The sequence below is a fragment of the Selaginella moellendorffii genome, unplaced genomic scaffold (assembly GCF_000143415.4).
Source record: "Selaginella moellendorffii unplaced genomic scaffold, v1.0 SELMOscaffold_117, whole genome shotgun sequence".
NCBI classification, from domain to species: Eukaryota; Viridiplantae; Streptophyta; class Lycopodiopsida; order Selaginellales; family Selaginellaceae; genus Selaginella; species Selaginella moellendorffii.
In genome coordinates this window covers 57,374-71,846 of record NW_003314378.1, presented here as the reverse complement: position 1 = coordinate 71,846, position 14,473 = coordinate 57,374, and positions in this window count along the sequence as shown.

Here is a 14,473-nt window from a genome sequence, read left to right as displayed (position 1 = left end):
TTTAGCCACAGTTGTCGATCCAAGAGATGCGGTTGCTAATCAAGAATTGGGCTGGGATGATATTGGAGTTGCGATTTTAGAGGTTGTTAATACAGAAGAAAACAGTCTGACTATTGGAAGCATTGTGCGGTGGAAATTGAGGCACTTAGTGTTTGAGAATGTGAAGGATTCACAATCAAACACCACTACAACTGATGACAGAACATCTCTTCATGGGAAAAGAAAGTACACCTTCCTAAAGCGCAGCCAAAGGGATCTGAGCAACCAATCGAAAAGGCAGAAAATGGCGATGGAGGTTCGAATGGTCTCGACAGTTGCTTGTTGCAAGAGGAGGTGCTGTCAACATGCTGATTGGGATGCTATTGAAGAGGAGAGAGCAAGATACAAGACATTGTCCTGGAAGGCAGCTCGCAATTTTGTGTATGAGGCATTACGGTCATCTGTTAATGCTTCAGAACATCAGGTGGGGGGCATGGTCTTCCAGAGGGGTTTGGTCTGCATGAAGGCATGGAGAATCATTTATGGAGTCCCTCGAACCACATTCTACAGAATCAAAACTGAATTCGAGGAACAAAGGGTTCAACAGGTAGTCCATGGGAACGACGGTACTCACAAAACCAGGGGTCATGCTATATATGGAGAGGCAATCTTCAAGAGGTTTGTCGAGACATGTAGCGAGCAGCAACCACATAAAACCCGCCTCTTGGAAGATGGAACTCGAGACACCCAACGAGTTCTCCCTTCCATGTATACCAAGGGGGCCATATTGGAAGATGTGAATCGGGAACTCCAGAGTAATGGCTACAGGAAGCTGAGCCAATCTAGATTTAGTAGATTGTGGAGCAACAGGTTCAGGGATGTGGCCCTTGTCGATCGAACCCCATACAGGGTTCAGCTGGAGGAGGAGCAAAGGCTTGCAGTATCGCGTGGGGCCCCATGCCATCCCAGTGAATATGTTGGCTGTCAGATTGTAGGGTTATCACGTGAGGCCTCATGCCATTCCGACGAGGCTGGTCGCCCGGTGAATGCACAGCCTCATCCAAATGAAGCAAAATCTCAAGGAAGTTCTTGCGGCCGATGTGGCCTTCCACCCCATCTTCTGCTCCAAACAGACAATGCTGGCAGTGAGAACAAAAACATGTACGTCTTCGTGTACTTGGCGATGCTTGTTGCCAAAGGCATATTTGAAACGGTTACACTTGGCTTTCTCATGGTTGGGCACACTCATGAAGACGTCGATGCCATGTTCAGTCACCTAGCAGAGTCCCTCCGGTGATCCAATGTCCTCACCCTCCCACAACTCTACGATGAATTCCAAAATTGCATCAAAGGCACTGTTGAAGCTGCACTTGTGACAGAGGTTCCAGACCTTAAGGGGTTTGTAAGAGGCTACATCAGGGACAGATCCGAAATGCTGATTGGCCACTCCAAGCCTCTTCAGTTTCATTTCAGCATGCGTGACAGTGCTCCAGTGATGAGGTACAAGATGAGAGAATGGGACACAGTGTGGCTGCCAGTGGACGGCATTGAACTCTTCAAGAGAGATCCCATAACTGGGGAACCTATGATTCCTCAGGGTTCCCCACGGCCGATGCACCCGGATGGACTCAAAGACCAGGAAAGTATAGTGGCTGGGATTAGACAGCATATTGCCTTCTGGAAGAGGGGGTTGGTGTTTGGTGGAGAATCCTATTTTCAGAGGTGCAAGCCTTTGATCGAATACTGGGAGAAGATTATATCTGCTATCCAAAATGGGCCGGTTGTATATGAAGAATTGGAAGAGTCCTTTTGGCCAGAACCCAGAGCACCAAATAGTAGCGGAACAATGTCCTCTGGAAATGCAGTGACAGATAACGATGTTGAGGATCACTATTGTGGGCCGAGGAACAAGAAGCCGGATTCAGCATTCAATCCAGTACAGGTCTGCAAAGGAATGGTCGTGCTTGTCAGACCCAGTAATAAAAAACAAATGATATGGGTGGGGCGCTACATCACTGATGCAGAGGAGGACGCGGAAACTAACTCCTTCAATGTAACTGTGGAGTGGTTCAAGCCAAGTTCCGGATATACGAAGGATTGCCTAGAAAAGAGATGGGTGCTGAATCCAAGGGATCCCAGCATGAGCATATCGGTGGATAATGTTGTGCATGGTTGGATGCGGAAGCAGAGTGCCACCATCACCTTGCCAGACCATGCAAGAGATGCAGCAAGAGCATTCATAACCCGGGTTCAAGGTGAGATTCATTAATATTCCTTTACTAAGTTTCTAATGTATTTTATTTCAAGGTGAACAATCCGAATTTGAATCAGAGGAGGCATGATGGCATGTGGCCTTACGCCATTCCTAGGTGAGATGATACAAATAACAAGTATAAATTCTTAGTTGTTCTAGCAAATCTTACTTAAAGTTCAAGGTGAACAAGCCGAATATGAATTCATCAGATTGTTATAATAAATTGTGAGGTGATGGCATGAGGCGATACGCCATTTGAGAATGGTAGCCATTCCTATATGAGGTGAGTGAAATATTTATTAGAAATACCTCATTCAATTGTGCACTTCTAAGTCTTGGTCCACTCAGTACTGTTTGCATGTTTTTATTTTAATTCTTTCTCTAAAATGTTATTTAGCATGTGGCTTCATGCCATTGCTCTCCACAATCATGCATTGAATTTTTCTATCCTTGCATAATACTTCTCCATATATATAGCATGTGCGCACATGTGATATGGTTCATTAGGCCTGATATAGTGTGTGAGGTAAAACAAAGATGGCATTTACCAATCACACGTGCATAAATCTAATAATATGGCGTGTGGCCCATATTAATGGCACATAAACCCATATTGTGGGCTTACATGCTTTATGTACCATCATTCCCTTGCAGCGCATGTGTTGGTTTCCTTTTATAACACAACGAACTCCATATTTTAGGGTGAAGAGCGTTCTCATGGCAAGCACAAAATCTGTAAGTGAGGCAGAAAAGGAGACGGAGAAGGAGATAGGTGAAGATGTAGAATATATAAGTCTTCCAAACTCCCCGTACTATACTCCAGGTGATCATTTTTCTGAACAAACGGCAACATTAACAACTATCGAGAACGCCCCAGTAACGTCAGAGACAACAATCCAAAGCAAAACAACTGACCCGGAGAAGGATGATAGTACCACTAAGAGTACCAAAAAGGAGGTGTCCACTAGCGCTTAGGCTTATAATGGCGTGTGCCCTCATGCCATTTACTTGATCACCAAATACTTTTTTCCCTTTGCACTAGTATATCTTAATACCGGTCTGAGAAATAGAATGGCATGTGCCCTCAGGCCTTTTACTAAATCACCTTTGAAAGAAATGCAAGCCTCTATGTCGTAAAAAAAAGGTACTAGAGAAATTCCTTAATAATATGAATGTTATTTAGTTTCATGAAAATACACTAAGGGTCAAATGAGTTAAATGACTTCTCCAGACTAGCAATGCCTCTTGCTACACCTTCACAATTAGATTCGTTAGAAAAAAATAACATTGAATAATATCTAAATGTTCTTACCATTAAGTTATATGTCTGGCTAATAGGAATGATGTTCATCTTGGAAAGCTCACCACACGCTCAATGAACAAACAAATAGTGTGTGCGCGCATGCCATCGCTCTTCTTTAGCTTCAGATTCGGCTTGTTCACCTTGACAATGAGATTTATTATACAACCAGATGGACTCAGTCTAGACACAAAGTCACCGCGCTAGTCACCATGCCCCAGATATGTCTAGCCCCTGGACAAAAAACATATAATTTCACGTCATTTTCAAATACTTAAAAATTTGTACCTAGTCCCATTTTACTGAATAAATCCCACTTTAACGAAATAGAGCATTATTGTGCATGGGTACATTTTGACCATATGGAGCAGGTGGCGGGTTGGACAACCATGGGAGCTCATGTGTATGATCTGAGGTAGTTTTTTTTCTCATTATCTTAAAATGGTTTTAAGCATTACCCTTTTCACAGACTACGTTGTAACTTGACAATTGCAACAACAAAGTTTAAAGTACAAGACCAGATGGCTCAAGAAATATTTTGGAAGTCCCTCTCCAACATTGTATTGAAGTAGACTGGTAAGCCTGCCAACTTTTGCGGTTTCATAGCAGATGGGGCTAGGGCTAATTGGAATGGTATCCGAGCAGTTTTTGGGAATGGTCAACCCCTAGAAGGTCATGAAAGGACTTGTGAGTTTCATTGGGCTCAGAGCCTAAACCAACATTGCCACCTTATCAAGCCAGATTTCCAATTAACATTTAAGGAGTCGTGCAAACAATGGCAAGCTACACCTTCTGAAGAAGAGCATGAGGCAAAAGCAAACGAGATCCAAATGTGGTGGCGTGAAGATAGCCATACTGACGTAAGTTGTTTACCACAACTTGAGTCATGGTTGGTGTAACGCACTTTATTTCTCTCCCCTTAAGCCAACTGGAAAAGGGGCAATTGTTTGATGAGAGAGCCCTTAGTGGCTATTTTATCCCTATTTATCCCCCAAGGTTCCAAGGATTCACGGTGACAATATATCCAAATCTTATCCCATGATCACATGCGCTACACTCACCCCCCCTTCAAAGATGTCAATGTCCTCATTGACTACATGGTGACAGTATATCCAAATCTCATCCCATGATCACATGCGCTACACTCACCCCCCCTTCAAAGATGTCAATGTCCTCATTGACTATTGACTAAATGGTGACAGTATATCCAAATCTCATCCCATGATCACATACGCTACACTCACCCCCCCTTCAAAGATGTCAATGTCCTCATTGACTATACGGTGACAGTATATCCAAATTTCATCCCATGATCACATGCGCTACACTCACCCCCCCTTCAAAGATGTCAATGTCCTCATTGACTATTGACTAAATGGTGACAGTATATCTAAATCTCATCCTATGATCACATGTGCTACACTCACCCCCCCTTCAGAGATGTCAATATCCTCATTAACTGCACGGTGATAGTATGTCCAAATTTCATCCCATGATCACATATGCTACACTCACCCCCCCTTCAGAGATGTCAATGTCCTCATTGACTATTGACTAACAATCCCTACTGAGCCAAGGGGAACCAGCACCTCCATTTTCGCACTGAATCTACCAATCCTTCCATTGTGTAGACTAGTTATTCTATATGAGGTAACTAATCATCCACCCGTACCGCAATCCCACGGTGGATACCTTCATCTGTGGATACTCCACACAAGAGGAAGGACGTACGCATGGATGCCCAATACGTACGATTTCAAATTTAGGGGTAGGAATATACCTTGCTCAAGGATATATTATACTTTTAAGTAGCCACTAATCAATGGGAATTGAACCCGTGCCATTTTCTCTAATACTAACTATAGCGCACCTTATCTGTCTCCCCTTAAGCTAACTGGAAAAGAGGCAATTGCTTCATGAGAGAGCACTTAATAGCTATTTTATCCCCATTTATCCCCCAAGGTTCCAAGGATCCACGGTGACAGTATATCCAAATCTCATCCCATAATCACATGTGCTACAGTTGGGGTGGTGGGAAGTCAGAATGTTCCAATGGGGACATCACTCTTTTCAGGTTGGTTTTTCTTTTTTTCCTCTCTTTTTATTGCTTTTTGATATCATCTTTTTATAAGGATCAACCACTTGAGGATCTTGCATACACCCCAACTATGAATCTCTCAAAGAGTAAACATTGGAGCTGGCATTCCTCTGAGGTAGGGAAAGGGAAGATGAGTCTATATGAAGCATATCTATCAGATTTGATACGTGCTGTAGAGCAATCTTCAAAAGCCTTGGCATTTGAGGAAGGAAGATACATGGACACAAGACCTTCGATTAAGATGTTACACAATCGGATGAAGAAAAAAGTGACTCCACCAGCACGAACAGTGGCAACTTCAGTGGAGGAAGTGGTCCATGGCACATCTATGGAGTACACTCCTCGAGCTTCTATTAGTGATATGAAGACCGTCCACTCAAAGCGTCGCTTTTCCTTTGCTGGTGAAGATGTTAGCACGAGCAAAAAGCTCTCACAAGCCTGATGTTGAGTATCATTCTGCTCCAAGATATTGCCCCCGAACTGAGCCACCTCAAGTGGCTGATAAAGAAAGTGCATCACAGCAAGTTGAAATTGTTTATCATAGCGTGGAGCCGAAGCAATGGGCAATCCGTCGAGTGCCAGCAAAATCAAATGTAACGTGTGTGGGAATGCTTCCAAAGGACGAGTGTTGGGCTTGGATCCGTGGTGACAAGTCTACTTCTGTTCCAACCCCATGTTTCCATGGGGAACGAAAGCAAGCAGGATTTTCAAGATGGTGTTGGTTATATTGCTACAACACTGATGTCAACCATACAAAGCGGCTTGAAGACACTATAGTGAGTAAACTTGATGCAGTACCTAAAGAATGGCCGGTTGCTAATGGGGTTGCGCTCACCTCGGATGAGATTGAAAACCTTGAGAAATCTGGTTTCAATCTTAAAAGGAGAGTTGGAGACATAAGTGATAAAACCATGACTGTTCCTACAGAGATGCATAGGAGGCCAGCGAGGAAAGGTAAGGCAGTTAAATTTATTGGTACCGTCTCCAAGCATAAGCAAGGTAAAATAAACTTGGTTCAAACACTTGAGTGTGAGATTCTCTCCACAAAGCACATCACTGCACTTGCAAAAGAGTACATAGTCAAAACAAAAGGTGGAGAGTACACAATTGCCATTCAAGACTTTCCTTCTTGCACATATCTAGACTTCACGAAACGCAAAGAACATGGTAAGGCATATACTCCATATGTACTACATCTTCATCAACATCTTGGACCAAGATCCTAAAGTGGATATTCATATACACCAAGCAAGCCTTACTATTGCTGAGTTGCAGAAAACTTTTGGAGCTAATTAGATTTTCCAGCACTATTGATGTTTATTCTCTATCAATAATATAAACTAATTATACCTTATATAATTAATAAAAATATTTCATTATTTCACTTTTCATTTCATATACTTGTGAGGGTTCTTTTCGCAATACTACCCATAGTATTCGTCAGTTTCCATTTTTGTCTTTACCATCTTAAAAAATATTTCATGGTAGTCTTTCGGCTGTGTGATATTGCAATGCATTATGAGAGCATATGTACCATCATAGTTGTTTTTTTTCCTTTCAAATGGTTATATGGCCTTATATAGAATCTTAATTCAAATTTAATAATTTTAAAATTTTGACGAACCTGACATTTACTAGCTAGAAAGCACAGAGTTCAAATTTAAAGAAAGGACAAGAATACTCTTTTTGCAAACATTTTATTTTATGTTCTAACTAACATCTCTATTATTGCATGTAGTAAATATTTAAATTATTAGAACAAGAAGTGTCCTTTAGAACATTTTTATCTATATAATATATAGAGAGTTATGAAATTATTAAGTTCACCATAACTTTAAAATTTTAAAGTTTATAATGTTTGTACTAAATTACAATTAAAAATTGAGTTCAACTCTTCAGCTCGTGAACTCAAGTATGGTCCACGCTCCATAAAAATAGAAACATAAATATTGTTTATATCTTAGGGTACAAAACTATGGATAAGCTCGTGGATGAAGCCCTTGCAAGGATTAATTGTGATGAGCTACCTAAGTGCACAAATAAGGTGGACAACTGAATGAAGGATAGGGGTCTAAAAAAATTTTATAAAGTGATATCAAACTTTGTAAAATCATGAAAAAGTAAATTGGTTCTTTAATTATGGGATCCTGTAAAATTGGCTTTCAAAATGGATAGAAGGGATATTAAAATCACTCAAAATCTTATTTCCATCTCCCTATACAACTATGGATAAAAAAAGTAATCTTTCCTAATAAGCTCAGACAGGGATATATTTACCTAGAACAGAGGAAAAATACATGTCCCCTGAGAAAGCTTTGTCTTTATGCTAGAAAAACTCTTATATATCTGAGTGTTTTTTTTTTATAGAAAAGTTTCAAGGAAAGAAATCAAAAGATATATTAGATAGATATTCCTTTTTCTAGAGTAGGCCTTCCCTCAAAATCTTGTTGGTATAGCCTATAAAATTTTTTCCAGGCAATACAAAATTTAGAAGAAAAGAAAAGAAGGGCAGACACACTAAGAGCAATATCTACATTTTTCTTGCCCCATTCTTTGATCTCTGTTAGCAAACCATAAGGATTAATGAACAAAGGTTACTATGCTAACAAGGAAAAAATACATTTACATACAAAAGCAAGCAAAGGCAAGAGGACTAATGTATTAAGGCAAGGCAACCTAGGTAAATTAGAGGTAGCTAGGGAGCTTTGTTTTTTCTCTCTCACTCTTTCCCTCTCACTCACTCTATGCCTATGTTTACACCTTCGCCAAGATGTGCCAACACTCCAAGCTCAACTCTGAAGCAATGTATAGTAGCTCAAACGCCACCTAGGGCTGCACAAGAGTAAAAGCCATCACCACAACCTATTGGATCAAATGCACCTTTGATTGGGTGGAGTGATCTTGTCCTCACACCACTATAAGCCATCAACTCCAATCTTGAAGCACCATCTACGCAAGATCTTACTTGGGCACCTCTAATGGCACCACACTACATCTCATGGTTGTTTAATGCCGAGTGCTTTGCCTACAATTCTCCGTGGATGGCAAAAATGTCTAAGCAAGACGAGCACTTCCACTGCTATATGTGTCAAAATTGTAATGTTCAAGAAGGTTGCTACTATAAGTTGGAGATGACTATGTCTCTCCTACTGAAACTCTACTCGATGATGGAGGCCATCTATATGAATACTCTGTGCCTGTAAAACACTGAAATATGCCTAGCTAAGCCGTGGTACCAAGTGGAAAGATGAAAGAGGTAATGTGAAAAGAACAGGCAATGGTGTAGGAAATGAATAGAAATGTAAACAATGATTATGAAAAGTGGAAAGGATGGGAGGGAAAGTGTGATGGAAGTGATGTAAAGATGGAGTAGAATAATCATGGCAAAACCTGAAGAAACTTGAGCTTCCAGACAATTGAGATTGCCAAGCTTTCTACTCGGCTTCTGGTGCAGCTTTCGGAGACAACACCACTTTGTACAACTCCCAGATCTCTATGGGCAATCCAAGGTGACCCCAGCTTGTCATCAGTGCCTTCCTCTATCATTCATGGCTACTCAGGTGCAACATCATCATGGCTTTTAGGACAACAATATGCATTCCGGACTTCGACATCCACGACAACTTGGCTCAGCCAACTCTAGCATGGGACACATTAGAGATTCCAGCCTTCTCAGGCCTCTAGAGACATTGTCATACACCTTCATCATGCGAGGCCTTGCTACATCACCACTTCCATTTGTGGCGACTTCTTTTTCATTCTCCTTGCTCTTTTCTTTTCTTTGTTCTTTCACTTTGTTTTCTTTGTTGCTCTTCCAGATCCCAGGTTCATCACATGTAGACTTGTGCATGGGTCATAATTTCTCTAGGCGAAGCTGAGGAAGTCATACCCCCCCCCCCCCCCGCTATTATGCTGTGTCCAAGAGTGCCAGCGGAATCTCTGGTGTCCAGGAGTCCTGCTGACGAGGCACTGAAGTCGTGAAAAAGCCGTAGAATGCTCGTGTCCTCCACTTTCATTGCTGTGAAGCTATCTAAAGAATGAGGTGCTCTGATTGACTGCTACAGGTGTGGATGGCAATGGCCCAGAGCTGAGTGTGGCTGAAAAGAGTCACTGCTCCAAGTCGAAGTGGAAAAACATGCTGGAATTTTGCAAATGCCACCTTGTAGAATCTCGGGATTTGCAAATTTAAAACTCTCATGCAGTATACAAACTTCTTGGTAATGGATGTAGAGTAACTGGAGGAGTCTCCTAAATGTTATTGTAAAAGCCTTGTGCCAGAAATATAGAAGGAGAGCTCGCCATTTAGGATGGAATAAAACTCATGTCAAGCATCCATGATAAAGTACATGGAGCCCAGAAAGGTACCTGAAAGTCACTCATTAGTTCACAAGAGAACATAGTGGGGTGGATACATCACCTCCAAAGTTGGCTAAAGAAAGACTCTAGTTAAAACTCTGCTGTAGCACCAAATGCCAGCAATAAGAGAAAATCTTTGTCTTGAAGAGAAAGTGTGCACTTGGCCTGGTTTTCTGTAACATCCTCCTCCACCAAGTCAGATACAAGCTCAACCTCAAATAAAGAGGTCATACTGTCCAGAGAACTGTCCAACAAAGGAGATGTGTCCACAAGAAACTCCACAATGCTTTCCTCCACAATTTCCCTATGCTCTGGCTGCTCTAGGGGTGAAATAACCTTAGCATGAGTACTCTGAAGCTCCTCTACTGGCTGTGGAAGCAAATGCATGCCTGAATCAGTTGCTGTCTCCAAATCCTTTGCAGTGGGCATTTGGGGAGTCTCCTGAATCTTTGCCATATCTTGTGACTTGCTGGTCCCAAATACATTCTGAATAGATGAATATATATGGGAGAAGTCCCATGCCGATGTCGTCCACTTAGTGTGAAAGAAATCAATGTTGTTGCATTCCACCACCATAGTCTTCAGCAATTGTGCATTAGAAGGACTGTGACAAAGGAGCATCCAGTTGCATGTGTGATGGACCTGGAGGCTCTGATATGGAGTCCTTATCTCTCCAAGAATGCTTTGGCCCTAGGCAATCATAAACTTCCAACTCGGACAAGCTCTTGTCATAAAGAAGCTCTGGGAAAACCACAGGTAAATCATCATATTTCTGTGCCTCCAACTATGCTCACCAAGCCTGGCTCCAGCCCTAACCCTGCGGCACCCATACATGCTCATTGAGAAGAGTTGCTTGTCTTGCCATCTGAAATTGTTGTAATGCCCAAGTGCCAACATGTTTTGCAGTCCACTGCTTCATGCCAAGACTAGCAAAGGATGACACGGTTTCCATTGTGTGAAGCTCCAGTAGCCCCATAATCAACCACCAAGAAATAAAACATAGCATCCACACCTTGGACTGAAGTGTGTACACCTCTGCAAATACCCACTAGGAAAACTGTGTGGTCAGTGAATGTCTTGAGAATTATTGCTGTAGTGGATGAAATCTCTAGGCCCAATTGATGCATAAAATGCAAAGAAATTATGTTTCTCCCAAAATCAGAGTCCAAGAGCAGTCCGTCAATCACTGTCCCGAAAATGGTGTGAGAAAAGCATGGGTTGAAGTCTAGAGAACTGGTCCAATTGGTCAGCCAAGCCTAGAATGCACTAGAGCAAGTTTTTGAGAGAAACTTGGAGCTGAAGTGCCTGAATCTACTCCAACAAGTGTGCCAACAGTGTTGGTGTCCTGAAAATGAGGAGCACTCTGTTGCAAATCATTGGGCACATTCCTTCACGGTTGAGGAGAAACAGCAGGAAGCACCGCCTAATAACCATTTGCCTGGAGGTTTGAGTTGTCAGCCAATGGCTGTATCATAGCTTATTGTTGCTTCCTAGGATACTGCTCTGGATGTAGCTTCTAGCAATGATCGTCATTGTGAGTCCAGGAATCACAGTGTGAGCTATAATGGGGTGGCTTGCAAGAAGCCTATATTCTGAAAGCATGGAGTTCCTCTAGAAGCCACTCTTGCTGCTGTTGCTGGAGTATGAAGTTTTGTTGCTGCTGTAGTAACAAAGCCTTGTATTGTTGAAGCTCTAAGGTGACCAAGTCGATAATGGGAATAGAAGAATTTGCTGCTGGTGCTGGTGATGGTGTCAAAGTAGGCTGTGTCCTGGAGAGGGCATACACTGCCACCCTAGCATCTTTGCCACACTAGAAATGCCTAGCTCTTGCATCAAATTCTTCTCAATCTCCATACACATCATTGCACTTAGAATGGCATCTCTTGGCCACCTTGTGTTAGATCCCTAGCTTGAGCCCAGTCACATAAGCAGAGATAGCTAGATTCTCCTCCTTTGTCACCTCTTTCACTATTGGGGGAAGGAATCCCCCCCAACACTCACTTAAACACAAAAAATGCTTCAACGCTCTTTGCAAATGCCCCCCCCCCCTCCCCTTGCCCTTGTGAGGCAAGGGTTTTATACAAGGAAGATGGGGAATATTTTGAGGACCAGAATATTCCCTCTCTCTCTCTCACTCTCTCAATGGCCATGCCCTAACATGTGACCACGGTGGATTGCACTGGCTCCAGATGCACGACAACCCACTAAAGAGTGTAGAGTGTACCTCTGCTACTGATGCCAAGTGTTGGTAACTGCGTGAAATAGTAAAAACTCTAGAAAATAAAGTGGAAAAAGAAAGAAAAGAGGTAGGTGTGAAGTTTGGAGGGAGGAAAACCCGATGGGAAACCCTGTAGTCAAACTAAACCCTGAAGTTAAAAAAAAGTGCAGAAAAAGTGTGAAAAGAGGAGAAAAATAGGGGAAAAAGAGTGTGAGCACCCAAAGAACTTAACCCATACCTAGATTTCGGCTAAGGAAAGTGTAATATGCAAATGCAGCTTCTTGATGACTTTTGGTATGCTCTAAGGATTAACTGAAATCCAGAAAGAAAGAGAGGTAGAAGAGGGGATGCGTTGCCCAAGGGTGGTAAGTGTGGAAATGATGAAAGATGGAGTGGTATGGTGGAGCGCCGAGATGGTGGTAGCACCCTAAGAAGGTGGCCATTGATAACCGTTGGCCTGTAGAGTAAGCGCTAACCTTTCGGAGTAGCTAGTAACTGATAACCGGTAACTAGTAGCCAGGTACCTGTAACCGGTAACCACTTGTTCTCGCTCCTACTCTTGCACCTGCTCCAGCACCAATATGGTGGAGTGATATGGTGGAGTGCCGAGATGGTGGTGGTACTCTGAGAAGATGGCCAGTCTAATGTGTCGGACTGAAGAAGTCAGTAGCTGAAAAGGATGGCATAGTCGCTGGGTTGTTGGTAAAGAGAGGTGGCATGTGTCCACTGAGTGCTGGAGCAAAAGAAAGTGGCTTCAGCTTTTGTGGCCTCGCCTAAAGATCCGCCTAAAGGTGCCTTGAGTGAACAGGCTCACCCGGTTGGAAGAAAGTCGCTCCAGAAAAGCTAGTGCGTCATTGGCAAATGGTTGTAAGAATTTTTCGGAAATGGCACGTCCAAATGAGGTGGTGTCTTTCGTTGCTGGTGCATGTATGTGTGCCCGTGGTATGGTGTAAATGTGACCTCAAGCAGAGATGTGAATGATGGTAAAAGAATGAAATATGCAAGATGGGCATCTAGAGATAAGTGCGGGCAATGCTGCTAAAAGTGATTGGTGATGGAACTATGAGTGTAGATGATATGAAATGAGTGAGGGGAATGTGTGGGGTGTAGTAATGGTAAAGGAAGGGCCAAAGAACTTGGAACATAGACCGAGCCAAGTGAGAAACCTCCATACAAATGGCAATGCAGCCTGAGCACAAAATCCAAGGCATGGGCCATGGTCCAATGGAGAAACACCCCCTGAAAGTAAGGAAAAAGAGCCATGAAAGTAAAGTGAAAGAAAGGAAGAAAAAGAAAAAGAAAAAGAAGAGAAGAGGAATGCCTCCTTGAATGAAGCGTTTGAGATGAGAGTAGTTATGAGCGTGTGGGAGTTCACATCCATCAACATCAACTAGCACATATGCTCCACCTCTAATGTGTCGCTGGACAAAGTAAAGGCCAGTCTAGCTAGGGCAAAACTTTGAAAGTGGCGTGAACTCCTTGAGTAAAACAAGATTGCCATCCTCGAATGGTTTGGCAGACCACCGGTGACCAATGATGGACTTGATCTTCTACTTGCCTTGAAAGAGATGTTCAATCATGGATCGTCGCTATTCTTCCAAGGCAAGAACCTATAAGTCACGTGCATGAAGCTTGTCCTCATCGCTAAGCTCCATCGCTACTGCATATCGAAGTGAAAGTGAGAGCGATGGCACCTGGATCTCCACTGGAAGCACGGCATTTGTCCCATAGACAAGGGAGAATGGGGTCACGGAGATGGATGTCTTGAAGGACATCTGAAAGGCCCACAATGTTGTAACCAAGTGCTCGTGCCAACGCCTCGGGTGATCTTCCATAAGCTTTGAGATGACTGTCTTCAATATCTTGTTGCTGGACTCCGCCTGGCTATTGCACTCAGGATAATAACTGCTGCTCTTCACGTGCTTGACTTACAACCGTTGGAGAAGATGCTGCATGTGAAAAGTTGGCTGGAACTATTGAATGGTCACAATCCAAGATAAAGTACGAGGACTGTGAACCAGTCGCTGTAAAAGAAAGGTTAGAACCTTAAAAGAGACATGGAAATGGATACAGGCTCCTGCAAGAAAGTGACGAAATCGCTCCAAGGTGCAAACAACAGCCATTGCTTCTTTTTCTGCATCCATGTACTTTTTCTCAGCCTCCTTGAATGTGAGGCATAGTATGTTGCATGCGGTGGCTTGCCAGGCTGTGAACATTGGCAAAGGCATATTCCAAAAGCCTTTATATCCATCTTGATGTAAATTTCGA